Raw genomic sequence first — 15,189 nt, forward strand, 5'->3', positions numbered from 1 at the left:
GGATATTCATAAGCCGCATTTAAAAGGGGTGAGATGAATATTTGGGTTGCTGAGGCTATTACTTGTGGCATATCGGCCGGAAGGACACGAACCTCTCTCTTTTCCATTTCGCGGATCGCTCCTTCGCTTTAAAATGGCCATTCCATTCAGCGCTCGTTGAGTTTTTCCTGGAAAAATTCAAAGTTGATCTATTTTCGGAAATTCACCCGTCAAAAATAGATATTCGACTAAAGATAAAACTAATAGAGATTACCCAGAAACGGCCGAGTAAGGATCTAGTCTTTGACGTCACGGCAATTGATACACGCGAAAAATGGCCGAGAGGTTGGCGTGACCTGACAACCCGAGGATCGAAAGAAGATTATCTTCCGAGAAAAGCGACCAATTTAAATCAGTTGAGCCCGGGTGAACACGCGTATGGCTTCTGGTTCCGCATTTCTTATTCTTTAACGACCTCCCTTTCCTTTGCTCAAAAAGGTTTCCACGGAAATTAAGATTTCGCTCGAGTAGGAACATATTTCGTCTGTTTTATGGGTTTATCCACAACCTAGAAATTTCAGAAAATTGTTTCTCATCAATTTAAAAAGGAATGGAAGAAATTTACTAGTGGAGACCAATCAGAATAAAATGGCGAAACTTACATTGTTAGTAGTGTCAATCTGGTTACGAGACGAGTCTTAAGGTGGTTCGAGAATAATTTTAAATTGGTATGAGAACAGTCTTAAACTAGTACGATATGAATCTTAAATCGGTATGAGATTAATTTTACACTGGTATGAGATGAGTCTTAAACTGATACGAGAAGAGTCTTAAACTGGTGCGATACTAATTTTAAATTGGTACGAGAAAGTCTAAACTGGTTCGAGAATAATTTGAATCTGATACGGGAAGAGTCTTAAACTAGTACGATATAAGTCTTTAACTGGTATGAGATTAATTTTAAACTGGTCCGAGACGAGTTTTAAATAGGTGCTAGACTGATTTTAAACTGGTACGAGACGAGTCTTTAACTGGTATGAGATTAATTATAAACTGGTACGATATGAGTCTCAAACAGGTTCGGCGCTAATTTAAAACGGACGCTGCAATAGTTTTAAACAGAAAATAAATATAAAAATGATCGTGAATTTTATTTAAAAGTTCTTGGGCGGCTTTATGGAAATAAAATTGAGTTCTCTAGTATCGAAATCTGGCACGTTGCAAATATGGCGTCGAGACGGAGTTGGAAATGACCTTTTAGGGGGAAGGAAGAATGATGAGCGTTGGATCAATGCTTTCGGAGATCTCGGAAATACTCTTTATCCCCCCCACCCGCATATATTTATAGATACGTCCAGAATATTGGCGAGTGTATTAACCCGCTCGGCTGGTTCCAGAGTCAATGGAGCCTTTTCCAATAAAATTCGTTCAGCCAAGCTTGAAAATGTATAATGTACATCTCTTTCGAAGGGAAACTACACTAAACTGCAGATTATAAGACATCTATTTCATACGCGCAGGTTCGACTTTCACTCCACTTTGAACCGTACACTATCAAGAACGTATTTACGTTTCTGAGAACTATAATTATTTACGAAAAACTTAAATTAATTGCTAATTTAGTTAAAGAAAATTTAATTGAAGATTATTTTCACGATTTAATTCATTTAATTTAGTGTTGTTAATTTTCCGGAAAAATAAAATGCGTAAAAATTTCCAGAAAATTTTCGAAAAATTTTCTGAATTGCGGAAACTTTTCCGTAAATCGGAAAAATAGAAAATTGAATCATAAATTACTTTTTAAGAGTTTTTATTGTTTTTAACTTTTTATCGATATAAAATGTCTAATATCAGTAAACTTACTTTAAGACATTAATAGTGTTACATTGTTAATCAGTTTAAACTAGCCTAGTCTAGAGGTTTAGTTTTACTTTTAGATACGAAAAAATGAGGTAAAAATGCCGCTTATTTAAATTTGCAAACAATATATTAGACTAATCATGGATAATTTTCTTACTTACAACACTAATTTAATTCATCATAATATTCATAAATAGAAAATGTTTTGGTAGATTTTTAAAAATTTCACCAAGAAAACTATTTTAAGTCCTTAATAGACGGCGTTGCTATTTTAATTGGAATTTCCAGGTCTTGGTAGTACATCTTAGCTCTGCTGTAAGCTGATAAACGCTTGCGTTCTCAGTAACCTAAACACGTTCATGATACTAAAAAGTTTAGAAATGGAATCGTCAAGCAGTAACAGTAGTATAATCAGCCTGGTGAGCAGCTTCTCCCTGAACAATAACGTCATTGCGGGCTTGGCGAGCTCAGCGACTGAAATGCAGTGGATCCTAGCTACGCCTCAGTAGCGAGGATATTTGGCACCCGGGGCAAAAAAACCCAAATCCCCCCCTCCCCGTTGCTTCTGGAAAACCACATTATTTTGTTTTTATTTAAAAAAAGTGTAATTTTAAAGTTTCAAGAAAAATGAGTTTAATATATAATCCAACAAATCCATTTTACATGTACTACTTTGAGGCAGGGGCGTAGGAACCAGGGGGGCAGGGGGGGCAATGCCCCTCCCTAGAATTTTGCTGGGAGGGGCAACTAATGTTATTGCCCCCTCCAACCTTTTGGTCAGTTGAAATCTTCAAAAGGCTCAAATTCTCATTTTAAAAGCATATAAATCGTATAGAACATCAACTGTGTTTAAATTTTAGTCTTTTCCCGTCCATTTACACAGTAGTAAAAAGTACACATGCATTCGAAGAAGCTACACTCCATTAAAAATTAAAAACTATTCTCCAGACCCCTTTTCGTTTCTCTTTGCCCCCTCCAACTTCTAGAACGTTCCTACGCCCCGGCTTTGAGCGCCAATTTGGCCCTTCTAGCCATAGGTGCCTGGGGCCAATGCCCCCCTGTCCCCCTCGCTACGCCACTGGCCTCACCTTCAGTCCGTTGAAATGCGCCATTCTCGTAATGAAGCCCAACCTCCCGTACACTTATCATACATCAAATATCTAGTCATCATTTCCACTCGAATAAACTATCTAGACGAACAACCTCTGTTGAAAAGGCTCAAAGGCTGTCGGGTGTAACGCGACACGCAGGCTACTACTCGTAAAACATCTACTTGACTAGTGCGCCCCCACTGACATACGGCAATGAGGCACTGAAGATCGACCCAGTCATTCTCAAACAACTAGACCAAGTTCAGCATCGTGTGGGCTAGACGGCCTTAGGTGGAAACTACCTTACGTCAAGGGTGAGCTTTCTTGGTCCACTTTTAAAGAGCGGGAGGCGAAGAGGAAGTTGAACTATTTGGGTCAAGCGAGTTTTTGATAACGGACGCTTAACAAGGACCCAAATAGAGTGGTTTCGCCGAATGACAAACCTGGAGCAGTGGTACGCGCGAGGTAGTCGCCGAGTTGAGACCAAGTCGGAGAGCATGGAGTCGATTCTACTCAAATGATCTCGGCAGTGGCCTGTTTTTCCAAGCGCGTTGAGGAGCCTTGCTCTGTAGCTTTGGGCTATGGCCGCCATTTTGAGGGCAGCTTTTTATCTATAGTAAAAAACATGGGTGACATTGACATACGTCACACCGATGGTAATAGTTAGTGTAGGGAGCTGTTGGCTCGAACGCGTGGCATGCAGAGCTTGCCACCACCCTCCTACGCATTGTAACCCGGCCACCTGAATTAATGGCCTCAAAAGTCGCGTGATGACTTAGGCCTAATTTGGTGCCTTGGGTATTAGCCTAGCTGATTATTAAGAATTAAGAATATTACTCTATACTGCTAAAAGGCTATGCGAGATATTTGGCGAAGATTCGTTAACTTTACCGAGTCCAATAGTTTTTTTTTGTTTGTTTATTTCTCTTCTTATCGCTGTTTGTATTTACTTTAAATTTGTTATCTAATTCTGTATGATGTACATGGTGTGAAGGCCTCCGCTGCCATATACACCAATAAAGTCTTTCTTATTTTTGAAAAAAAAAAAAAATAGGCCACATTTTCCGGGATTTCTCGGAGCTCGAGGAGGCCAGAGCAGCTGAACACTATCTCTTACCCACGGGGCCTACTGGCTTTCGAGGACGCAACCGATGAACAGTTCATTAGTGTGACAAAATTCTTAAAAAGAACTGAAGTTAAGCGAGCTAATTCAGAACAAGAACCTCTTTCCAACTTCAACCAACATATATACCCATTTGTAAATACTTATATATACTTTCATGTGTATATATATTATTTGTAATACTCATTTTCTAAAACTGTAGTCTATAAGCCCTGCTCCTTAGTGTTTCAAAACGAATTTAAAATTAATTCGTTCATTCGGCGAGTGGTCTCTTCTACAGGCGTAGTAGATCAAAAATAGACGATTTCATTTGATTAATAAATAAAATAAACTGAGTTGATTTAAATCAAATATTTTTAATTTGTGTGTTCTTTTTTTACAATAAACGCTTCTATCCCCTTCTATTTGATTGGTACTTTGTTTTAGAGTTGTAAGTCAGAAAATTACCAAGGTCTTTTTTCGGAAAATTTCCGTATTTTTCTGAAAAAAAGAAAAAAAAAGATTTTAATTCCATGATTAGCCTAATATTGTTCTCAAATTTGAATTTCGCAACATTTTCGGTTCATTTTTTCGAATCCAAAAGTAAAACTAAACCTCTAGACTATAATAAAAACCCTTAAAAATAAATATGTTTCATGTTTTTACATTTCCGATTTGCGGAAATTTGTCCGCATTTAATTTTTCCGAAAAATGTATTTATCCCCATTGTAATTCAATTATTAATATGAAAATTATCTTTAAAAAGTGTGCTTATTTACAATAGCTCCCTCTTCAGGTTGGTCAACGAACTATTGCCAAGTTATTAAAATCATGCCAATCATCTCATGTATTTGTTTGTGAAATCTAATTCATGGATCACGTAGCGCCATCTTTCGTTAGAATGTATACGTCGGAATATTTTATTAATTTAAAGCAATTATCGTAAATAATGTCGAAGCAGTGCCATGCAAAAAATTCTAAATCTTTGTTAGAAAATGGGGATTTTTAACCTTATAACGTCATAAGGTGTACAAATACATTTTGGAAGAAAAAAATAGTACGAGGTCAAATACACACGTTGTGGTTTGTTAAGTTAACATAGTGACGTCAAAAAAACCGTCAGCCACAGCGAGACGAAAATCTGCCGCGATAAGCATTCCAAGTAGAGGTATGGATTACTGGCGCAAAGGTTAGACTGACACACTTTTGGGTGTTATGCCACTTTTGGTATTAGCAGATGTTATTAGCGTGTTAGACGGTTTTAATGGATATAAAATGTTAAAATTTACATTTAATTATAATTTCTTTCTGTTTAGTGTTTCTTCCAAAGAAATTTCAACGCCCATATTTAAACATTTTCCGCGTTGAAAATCTTTGTAAGCCAGTTGGTTTAAAAATTCGCGTGTCTCGCAATGTGTAGCAATTATGGATACGTATCTCGAAAGAGGTATGTTATCAACTTCTGTCATCACTGAAATTGTTACGATATTATACGAGTACTTATTAAAATTATTAGAATTCCTTATCAAAATAATCTAAAATTTTAAATATTATCGATGCGCTTATAGAAGGAAGTCAATTTTTAAGGTTTAAATATTCGGACTTCTGTCTGACGAGAAATGGCTCCGCTCTGGCAGACTAGCGGAGAAAGACCATTAGATCGGCTTTAATTCGAATTAATATTAAACAAACGGAAGGTACTTTATCCCCGATCCTATATCCAATTATGTAGAATCCGTGGCGAGCTGAGGTTCGATTTAAATTAATAACGCGCCCTTCTGCAGCGTCCATTCTTCCTTATCCATAAACGGATGCGGCCCCGTTTTCCTAATCTGGCACTCCTCCGCGTCCCCCTCGAAGGGGGGCTCATAATTAATCGCCAAATCGGAAAGGAAGGGGAAGCTTTTCATTTTGCTCCATATCTGCCTGTTTCCATAAATAACCGTGAATGGGGGCGGGGGCACCCCGTTCCCCTTATCAGCGGGCTTCCCTTTAACTGCCCCTCGAGCATCTGTCGCCTCCTCTGCAAAAGTCAAAATAACTTTTACGCCTTAAACGTAGAAGAAGTAAGAGAACCGACAGAAATAGGATCCAGATATTTTGTACAAGGTGTTCGTTTTCTCTCTGACGCGTTTTCCATTTTCCTCCAAAACGTGTAAGGGGAAATTTGTATAAATTGAAACAGGAATCCATACCTCTACTTGGAATCCATATAGGCGGAGTGGTTAGCACTTTCGCCTCGCAGCAAGAGGAGCCGGGTTCGATCCCAGCTTGTGGCACTGAGTGAAAACTCGGAACAACTCCTTCCGCGTTCTCTACCCACTGCTTTAAGGGGTTTTCCCCGAGCTCTTCGGTTTCCCCTTCCGTAAAAACTTGTTGAGGTTAACGGTAATAGTTAGTGTAGGGAGCTGTTGGCATGAAGGGCTTGCCACCATCCTCCTATAGGCATTGTAACCCGGCCAGCTAAACTAATGGCTTTAAAATTCGCTTGATGACTTAGGCCTAAGCGGATGCCTTGGGTATTAGCCTAGCTGATTATTATAAAATATCCCCTCTGCGCGCGCTCCCCTCTCACGTTGTTGTTTTGTTAAGTTAACATAGTGACGTCCAAAAAACCGTCAGCCACATCTAGACGAAATTCTGCCGCGATAAGCATTCCAAGTTGAGGTATGGATTCCTGATTGCAAGCAATAACTCTACGTTTACATTACTACAAGCTTTGCTTACACGTTTTCAAGGGGTTGATTAACCTATCTTATATTAAATTTCAGTTTTACGATCATTTCACGTTTTTATAAATATATTTTAAAATACAATTTCGAATAAAATTTTAATATTATCATTTTAAATTTTTGGCTATAATTTAATTTTTTGAATCATAACTAAATTATTTGTGGCTACTTCTGTATCAAGAAATTAAATAAAATTTGTAAAATCAACATTATTTATTGTGCAGAAATAACCTCTTAGCAATAGGTGATTATGAAAAAGAATTGCGCGCAGAGGCTCACGGGAGTTGGTTATTTTTTGACAAAGCGTCGGCTGCTTAAATTCGTCTGCACCTACCAAGGCCCGCGGTCGTCCGCGTTTAGTAAAAAGCACCAACCATGGATTGATTGTTTGAAAAGTTAGTATTTTTCTAAAATTATTAAAAATACATAAAGTTAACAAATTTATTATATATTTTTTTTATTTCTTATAGTTCTAGACCAAGTATTGATAAAGAAACAAGCCCAATTTTAATAGAAGACACAATGTTATATTTACATACATGTTTCCATTATTCCTGAAAATGAATTAAAATCAATTTGGATAGAATTTAAAAATATTTCATTTAATAAATCAATTACCTTAATTTAACGACTTGGCAAACTTCTCTCAAAACGAAAAACGAAAAATCCTTTCGATTGAACAATGAAATTATAGAAATCTCGCTAACCCTTGCCCAACTAGCCAGACGAATTTACAAAAAGGGCCAATTTTGATACTTTCAACTTGGTAGTACTTAACCAAATCACGTGACCACCGATATTTTTCATAATCACCTATTGAAATTTCGCTCTCTTTGTATGGTCCCCCTAAAGATGGCCTACAAAAGTCAAAACAATAGTCGCGTTGTAAAATTTTAAATACTATGCACAATAAATACCGTTGATTTAAAAAATTTAATTTAATTTTTTAAATCATTTTCCTTATTTTTTTAATGGCTAAACAATTTTTACAATTAAACGCAAATAGTTGAAAGCAATTTACTAAATATCATCGACTATCAAATTTATGTCGGTGGAGGAAATGCTAAATCATTTTTGAAAAATATCTTCGCCTTCTTGTTTGTCTGAAAATGTAATAAATTTTCCGAGTAAAATAATCGGCGTTGTTAGTTTCGCAAAGACCCTGTATTCGGAGGAAGGAAGAGTGGTAATGGGGCGTGGAAATGCAGAAACGCTCAACTGACAGAAGGACTAGAACGTAAAAGGCCCGTTCAACCTTTCCGAATACCGTGTCAGCTAACCTTCGTTTGTATCGTATCCTGGCGGGCACCCCTGAAGACTGACTTCCCTTCCTAGCATCTTCCTTTTCGGGATACTGTCGCGAGCGGTCTATTTTGGGCCACGCTGCAGTCGAAGCCTACTCGTCTCGTGATTGGTCCAAGCACCGTTCGATACGATTAACCTCATGGGTTGCCAAAATTTGTAGCCCCCCATTCGGCGCCGGCTATCCTAGCCATGAATGAAAACCGAGTTAGTCGACTGGCGGAAGGGGGGCGGGGAGGGGGGAAGCTAAGCCCATTCAAGAGAATGTTTTACTACGTTCCAATCTCGCTCTCTCTGGCGTTCGCCTGTTCCGCAGCGATGCGGTGACGTCAATGCGACGTCACTGACGCAGTGCTAACGTCACTCGTCGGCTCGTTATGCATGCCTCCGTAGTTTTTCTTCGCCTTTATAGGTCGTTTATAATGTAATCACCATTCGCGTATTTTGTCAAGTTTCGGATTGCAAGCCAGACAGACTATTCATTTCATTGTCCAAAGTTGCTTTCGAAATAAACAAACAAAATTAATTATCTACAAATTAAATACTACGTGTTTTCGATTGTATTTAACATCTTTATCCACGTTTAGCGTAATTAAAACGTTAATTTATCAATGTTTGCTCACTGGTTAAAATTCAAAAACAATTTTTAGTATAGTTTTACCTTTGTTACGTTATATTTAAGTCTGGAGCCTAAGGTTCACCTTGCCCTATCACCAAATATGAGGAAAATCTTACAATTTTGAATAGAATATTGTATTGATATCAATTCAATTCTTGCGGATATGTTTTTAAAATTATAGTATTTCCATCTTTCGAAGTTTCACCTATTTTTGATATATTGCGCCTGTAGAAGTGTTCCACTTACATTACTCGTGCGCTCTGGGTAAAGCCCACTACCAGTAAATATCGTATTATCCATTAAAATCGCCGTTTCACGTTACGTAGATTTGACGACACTAACACAAATTTTTCAAAGGCTTTTTGAAAGAAACCTAATTTAAGCGCAACCTAAAAATTCACTTAGACACTTTTTTCCTAAAAAATTTAAGTTGAAATATTCACATTAGTTAGTTACGTAACCGGGCTGCGTATTTAACCTAAATAAAGTGTAAGTTTAGCTCCATTTTACAGTTTTTATTGTTTCTGCGTGTATTTTAACATTCATTTACTAGCATTAGTTAAGCTATTCTCATATAGACTTTGCGTCGCGTATATTTTTATGTATTTAAAAATAGATTATGGCATTCGATAATCGAATTTATAAATGTTATCTGTTGTAATAACATATGCTAGCATAATAAATGAGAATAATAGAAGTTTCCGGAGAAATAGGGAGGGATAAACACAACGTTGTATTGTTCTTTCACCGAAATTCTGTCGCGTGGGTTGGACCGAGAAAGAAATAAGATAAGTGCTGTCGTTCAAACACTCGCGTAGGCGTCTTCGCTTGCCAAATATAGAGTATTTATATTTGGCGTTTATAACATATTTATAGCACGTCTTGGTTTTATTTCCAATGAAATGCTAATTTTGGTGATTTCATTTAAATTTACAACGCTTTCATGTCTTGTACAAATAATACCCTAGAGAACCATTCCTATTAATTTGGATATCGATTAATTCGAGTACATTACCACCTTTATATTTTATTGTTGAAAATTCGCTCTGAATAAGTTATTGATTACACTCCTATCGAGAGAGAAATGGAAGATATGAGTGCTTGGTTTCCACTAGTACGCGTCATAAAACATTTTTGTTCGCGCTAGTCGTAATCCAGGCTTAAGCCTAAGCGATATTTTTTGCGTCAACGCGAAAACTATTAAGCTTCCACTAGCGCGGGTCATAATGTATTTTTTTTACGCGCGTCAAAACGCTGGTACGTCCCAAAGTTGAGTGTCGCGCCGTTACGCGCGGTAGTGGAAACCAAGGCTTAGGCCTAAACGGAAAAAAATATAATGCTTGGTTTTTATTAGCGCGCGTTTTAAGGCATTTTTCTTTACGCGTGTCAAAACGTTTGTACGTCCCAAGGTTGAGTGACGCGCCGTTACGCCTGCTAGTGGAAACCAAGGATAACAGAGATTGTTTTGCGTCGACGCAAAAGTGTAAAATGCTTGGTTTCCACTAGCACGTGTAATGGCTCGGCATAATGCATTTTTCTTTACGCGTGTCAAAACGTTTGTACGTCCCAAAGTTGAATGACGAGCCTTTACGCCTGCTAGTAGAAACAAAGGCTTAGGCCTAAAGGAAATTTTTCGCGTCGACGCAAAAAAAAGTATAAGCCTTGGTTTCCTCTAACTCGAATAACGGCACGTCCCTCAAATTTGGAATGTTCAAAAGTTTCGACGAAAAATGCAATATGACGCGCCCTAGTGAAAACCAAGCTTTAGGTCTGAATGAGATTTTTGCGTCAACTAAATTGTATAAGGCCTAAAAAAGGTGCTAGTGACCCGAAAAACCATGTCAAAAAACCTAAAAAATATTAATAAAAAATTGAAATTGAAATTGATTGAACCAGCCTGAATAGTTTTCTTTCTTCTGATCTTTATTATCAATATATTATCTTTCACTAAAGTCTAAACTCTTTCATTTTGGTGAACTGTCGTGTTGTTAAATTTCCTTAGAGATAACGTCAAAATGCAACAACAAGGACAAAGATATATCTTAAAGCACGGCCAACCTTGTTGACGCACTGTTCTCGGAACAGCGCGTCATCAAAGTTGGCCGTTATAGGACAACACAGCGACCGATGGAGGCTGGTTTTTCGGAGGTCACGTGCCGGAAGTGGGTAAACGCTTAGTTACTAAACCGTCAACCAGAAAACTCTCAGAATTCGAATCTAGGGTACGGAGTTCTGTATTATCTTTGATATAGTTTACCTCGTGCCACCCGATTACGTGATTTAGTTTCCATGGTAACCTTTTCAAAAGGGCAAGGATTATAAGAAATTTCCATTTTTGGTCCACTTATTATATGTTCCGTGTAAAACCAGAGGCATAAAAAAGAGTGATTATGTTACGTATGGCCCATCGTTTGGGGGATGAGGTGTTGCGATTAAAGCAGGCGCAAAGAAATAATAACGGCGAAGCAAAACCCTAAGTTGCTTGACCGAGTTTTGGAGACGCGATGTTGACGTATTCAAAGAGTCTTTTGTTTTTCCAAGAGAGGAGTTAGTTGAAGGCGAACAAACCAAAGACGTTCTATTTCCATCTAATGATAAGTAAGCCGCCTCAAACTCAGAAGGGAAGAGAGCGGATATTCTTCTAAGAATTCCGAAGACGACAACCGAGCTAAAAGCCTTAGCCTCTCAAATCCGTTAACGTCTGCCGAGGACAAATTCCGAGGACGAAAATTTCGTTTCGAGAGAGATCGGCGGGGCCTATAAGCCAGCCTTTTCCGGATAACGAAGTAATATCGAAGAGTCGAGCGGAGCCGGATTCTCTTCGCGGCGAGGACAAAGACCGACTACAATCCTCTCTCTGTCGTGTCAAGCCACTTTCGCGGAACAAAATGTGGAAGACAAACAACGAGAGAGCGTGGACCTCCGATAAAACTATGAAATTCGCTTTATAAGTGGTTCCTGGACGTCCGCGTCAAATCGCCTAATGAGCCACGACCGGAGAGTAACGCGACGGAGAAGTGGACGCGATGTTTTTCCTGGTCGACCTACTTCGTTGGCTTTTATTCCATCTGATTTTAGTGTTTTCTTTCCCGCTGAGAGATTTCTTCTTCCAACGACAACTTCTTTAACGTTCTTTGTCCGCCGGCTAATACGAAAACTAAGAACGATAAGAGCTTCGTTACTAGATTTGCTTCTTTAAGGCCTAGTTTTCACTAGGACAAAAACGTCACGACGGTTAGCTTCGACGCGAAAAATCCCCGTTAGGCCTAATACAATATTTTTGCGTCCGCCCTCGCCATCGTCGCTTTTCTGTCCTAGTGAAAACCAGCCTTTACAGTCTCAAGAAAGTTGAAGACCCGCTTTTTATCCCCGCCTTTAAAGCCAAATTGCTTGTTTTATTTTTCACAATCAAACAGGGTTCAAAAAACTTTTTTCTTTAAAGAAAACCTTTTTTTTAAATAAGCCCACTAGGCTTTATTGGGTTTAATGGGGTTTTCATTTTTACTGTTTTAGAGGCACCTTAGGCGGTAAAAATATAATTTAGAGTGTTCAGTAGACCTATCACAACTTTAATTTAAGATGTACACCTAAAATCGTTTTCTACATAACATATAAAAACACTGGAAAAAAGAGTGTAAATTCCATTCTTAGAAAACATTTATCTACATAGCTAGGTATATTTTGTAGATCTCTATGGAAGGTTTTGAGAGTTGTACGAAAAAGCACAATTTCTTAGTTACAAATTCATTTTAATGGGCTATGAAGTTGCAAATTTATTTAAATTGAGTTTAATCTTCCATATTTATAGCGGATCGGCTAATTGCACATTATGTTATGATAGGGTAGGTTAGGTTAAGTTAGGTTGGTTTAAACCTAACCCAACCTAACCCAACCTAACCTAACCTTTACTGACCAAACGTTATATTCGGCTAAGGTGGGTTAGGATTGGTTAGTGTGGGATTGGGATAGGTTGGGTTATGTTGCTTTAGGTTAGGTTAGATTCCGTTAAGTGGGGGGGTTTAGTTTGGGTTGGTTGGTTTAAGGCCGGTTGGATTACGTTAGTTTAGGTTCGTTTAAGTTGGGTTAGTTTGGGATAGTTTGTTAGTTTGAGATAAGTAGGTGGGTAGGTTAGATTTTAATGGGCTAGGTTAGGTTAGGTTAGGTTAGGTTAGGTCGGGTTAGGATAGATTAGGTTAGGTTTAAGGTCTGTCTTTGCGGAATGAATTTGAAAAATATATTATTTCACGAATAAAATCTGTTCAAACGGATTCGTTGAAATAAGACCTGAGCTTTTCGTTAATTTATTATAACACCTTTCGGAAAACATAACTTATCCTAAATCATGAAATATAATTTATAAATAATTCAATATCCCATAGAGTTAAATTTGTACGTGTTACATCGGTGTAAACTTTCGGTTTTAATCAAAATAGTGTTTCACACCAAAATATGGACGCCTCCATCACTGCTCATTATTGTTAGGGTACTAGGTGGCAGTTTTTTGAAGGTTGCGATTCTCCTACAATCCTACATGATCCAATCGGGAATATATTCCAAAAGCAATCGACATTTTAAGTGCAATATTAATTTCATACCTCAAATTTAAATAATTAAATTGGTTTATTTAAAACCGATTCAGAGATTCACTAGGATGTATTAATATTTAAAGCCTGGACGTGGTAACTACTCTTTATAGTCTTTGTAAATTGGAAAAACGTACGGGCGATGCTGTGCGTCGTCGGGAAAAACTCGTTTTAGGCCTAAGTGAGAATTTTTGCGTCGAAGAGAACAAATTGTCTTAAGCCTAACCGATACTTTTTGCGAAATGGCTGCGCCCAGGTTTTGGCGCCAAAAAAGTGTATATTAAAATGGCGGCGCCCATGTTTTGACGCGAAACAAAGTGTATATTAAAATGGCGGCGCCCATGTTTTGGCGCCAAAAAAGTGTATATTAAAATGTCTGCGCCCATGCTTTGACGCAAAACAAAGTGTATATTAAATTGGCCACGCCCACATTTTGGATTGAAACGAAGTGTATATTAAAATGGCTGCGCCCATGTTTTGACGCGAAACAAAGTGTATATTAAAATGGCGGCGCCCATGTTTTGGTGCCAAAAAAGTGTATATTAAAATGGCTGCGCCCATGCTTTGACGCGAAACAAATTGTACATTAAAATGGCAGCTCCCACATTTTGGATTGAAACGAAGTGTATATTAAAATGGCTGCTCCCATGTTTTGACGCGAAACAAAGTGTACATTAAAATGGCTGCGCCCATGCTTTGACGCAAAACAAAGTGTATATTAAATTGGCAGCGCCCACATTTTGGATTGAAACGAAGTGTACATTAAAATGGCTGCGCCCATGCTATGACGCAAAACAAAGTGTATATTAAATTGGCAGCGCCCACATTTTGGATTGAAACGAAGTGTATATTAAAATGGCTACTCCCATGTTTTGACGCGAAACAAAGTGTACATTAAAATGGCTGCGCCCATGCTTTGACGCAAAACAAAGTGTATATTAAATTGGCAGCGCCCACATTTTGGATTGAAACGAAGTGTACATTAATATACCTGCGACCATGTTTTGACGCGAAACAAAGTGTATATTAAAATGGCTGCGCCCACATTTTGGATTGAAACGAAGTGTATATTAAAATGGCTGCGCCCATGTTTTGACGCGAAACAAAGTGTATATTAAAATGGCGGCGCCCATGTTTTGGTGCCAAAAAAGTGTATATTAAAATGGCTGCGCCCATGCTTTGACGCAAGACAAAGTGGTTATTAAATTGGCAGCGCCCACATTTTGGATTGAAACGAAGTGTATATTAAAATGGCTGCTCCCATGTTTTGACGCGAAACAAAGTGTATATTAAAATGGCTGCGCCCAGGTTTTGACGCGAAACAAATTGTACATTAAAATGGCAGCTCCCACATTTTGGATTGAAACGAAGTGTATATTAAAATGGCTGCTCCCATGTTTTGACGCGAAACCAAATGTACATTAAAATGGCTGCGCCCATGCTTTGACGCAAAACAAAGTGTATATTAAATTGGCAGCGCCCACATTTTGGATTGAAACGAAGTGTATATTAAAATGGCTGCTCCCATGTTTTGACGCGAAACAAAGTGTACATTAAAATGGCTGCGCCCATGCTTTGACGCAAAACAAAGTGTATATTAAATTGGCAGCGCCCACATTTTGGATTGAAACGAAGTGTATATTAAAATGGCTACTCCCATGTTTTGACGCGAAACAAAGTGTACATTAAAATGGCTGCGCCCATGCTTTGACGCAAAACAAAGTGTATATTAAATTGGCAGCGCCCACATTTTGGATTGAAACGAAGTGTACATTAATATACCTGCGACCATGTTTTGACGCGAAACAAAGTGTATATTAAAATGGCTGCGCCCATGCTTTGACCCAAAACAAAGTGTATATTAAATTGGCAGCGCCCACATTTTGGATTGAAACGAAGTGTATATTAAAATGGCTGCGCC

The sequence above is a fragment of the Leiobunum rupestre genome, chromosome 7 (genome assembly GCF_980474605.1).
Source record: "Leiobunum rupestre chromosome 7, qqLeiRupe1.1.hap1, whole genome shotgun sequence".
Classification (NCBI taxonomy): domain Eukaryota; kingdom Metazoa; phylum Arthropoda; class Arachnida; order Opiliones; family Sclerosomatidae; genus Leiobunum; species Leiobunum rupestre.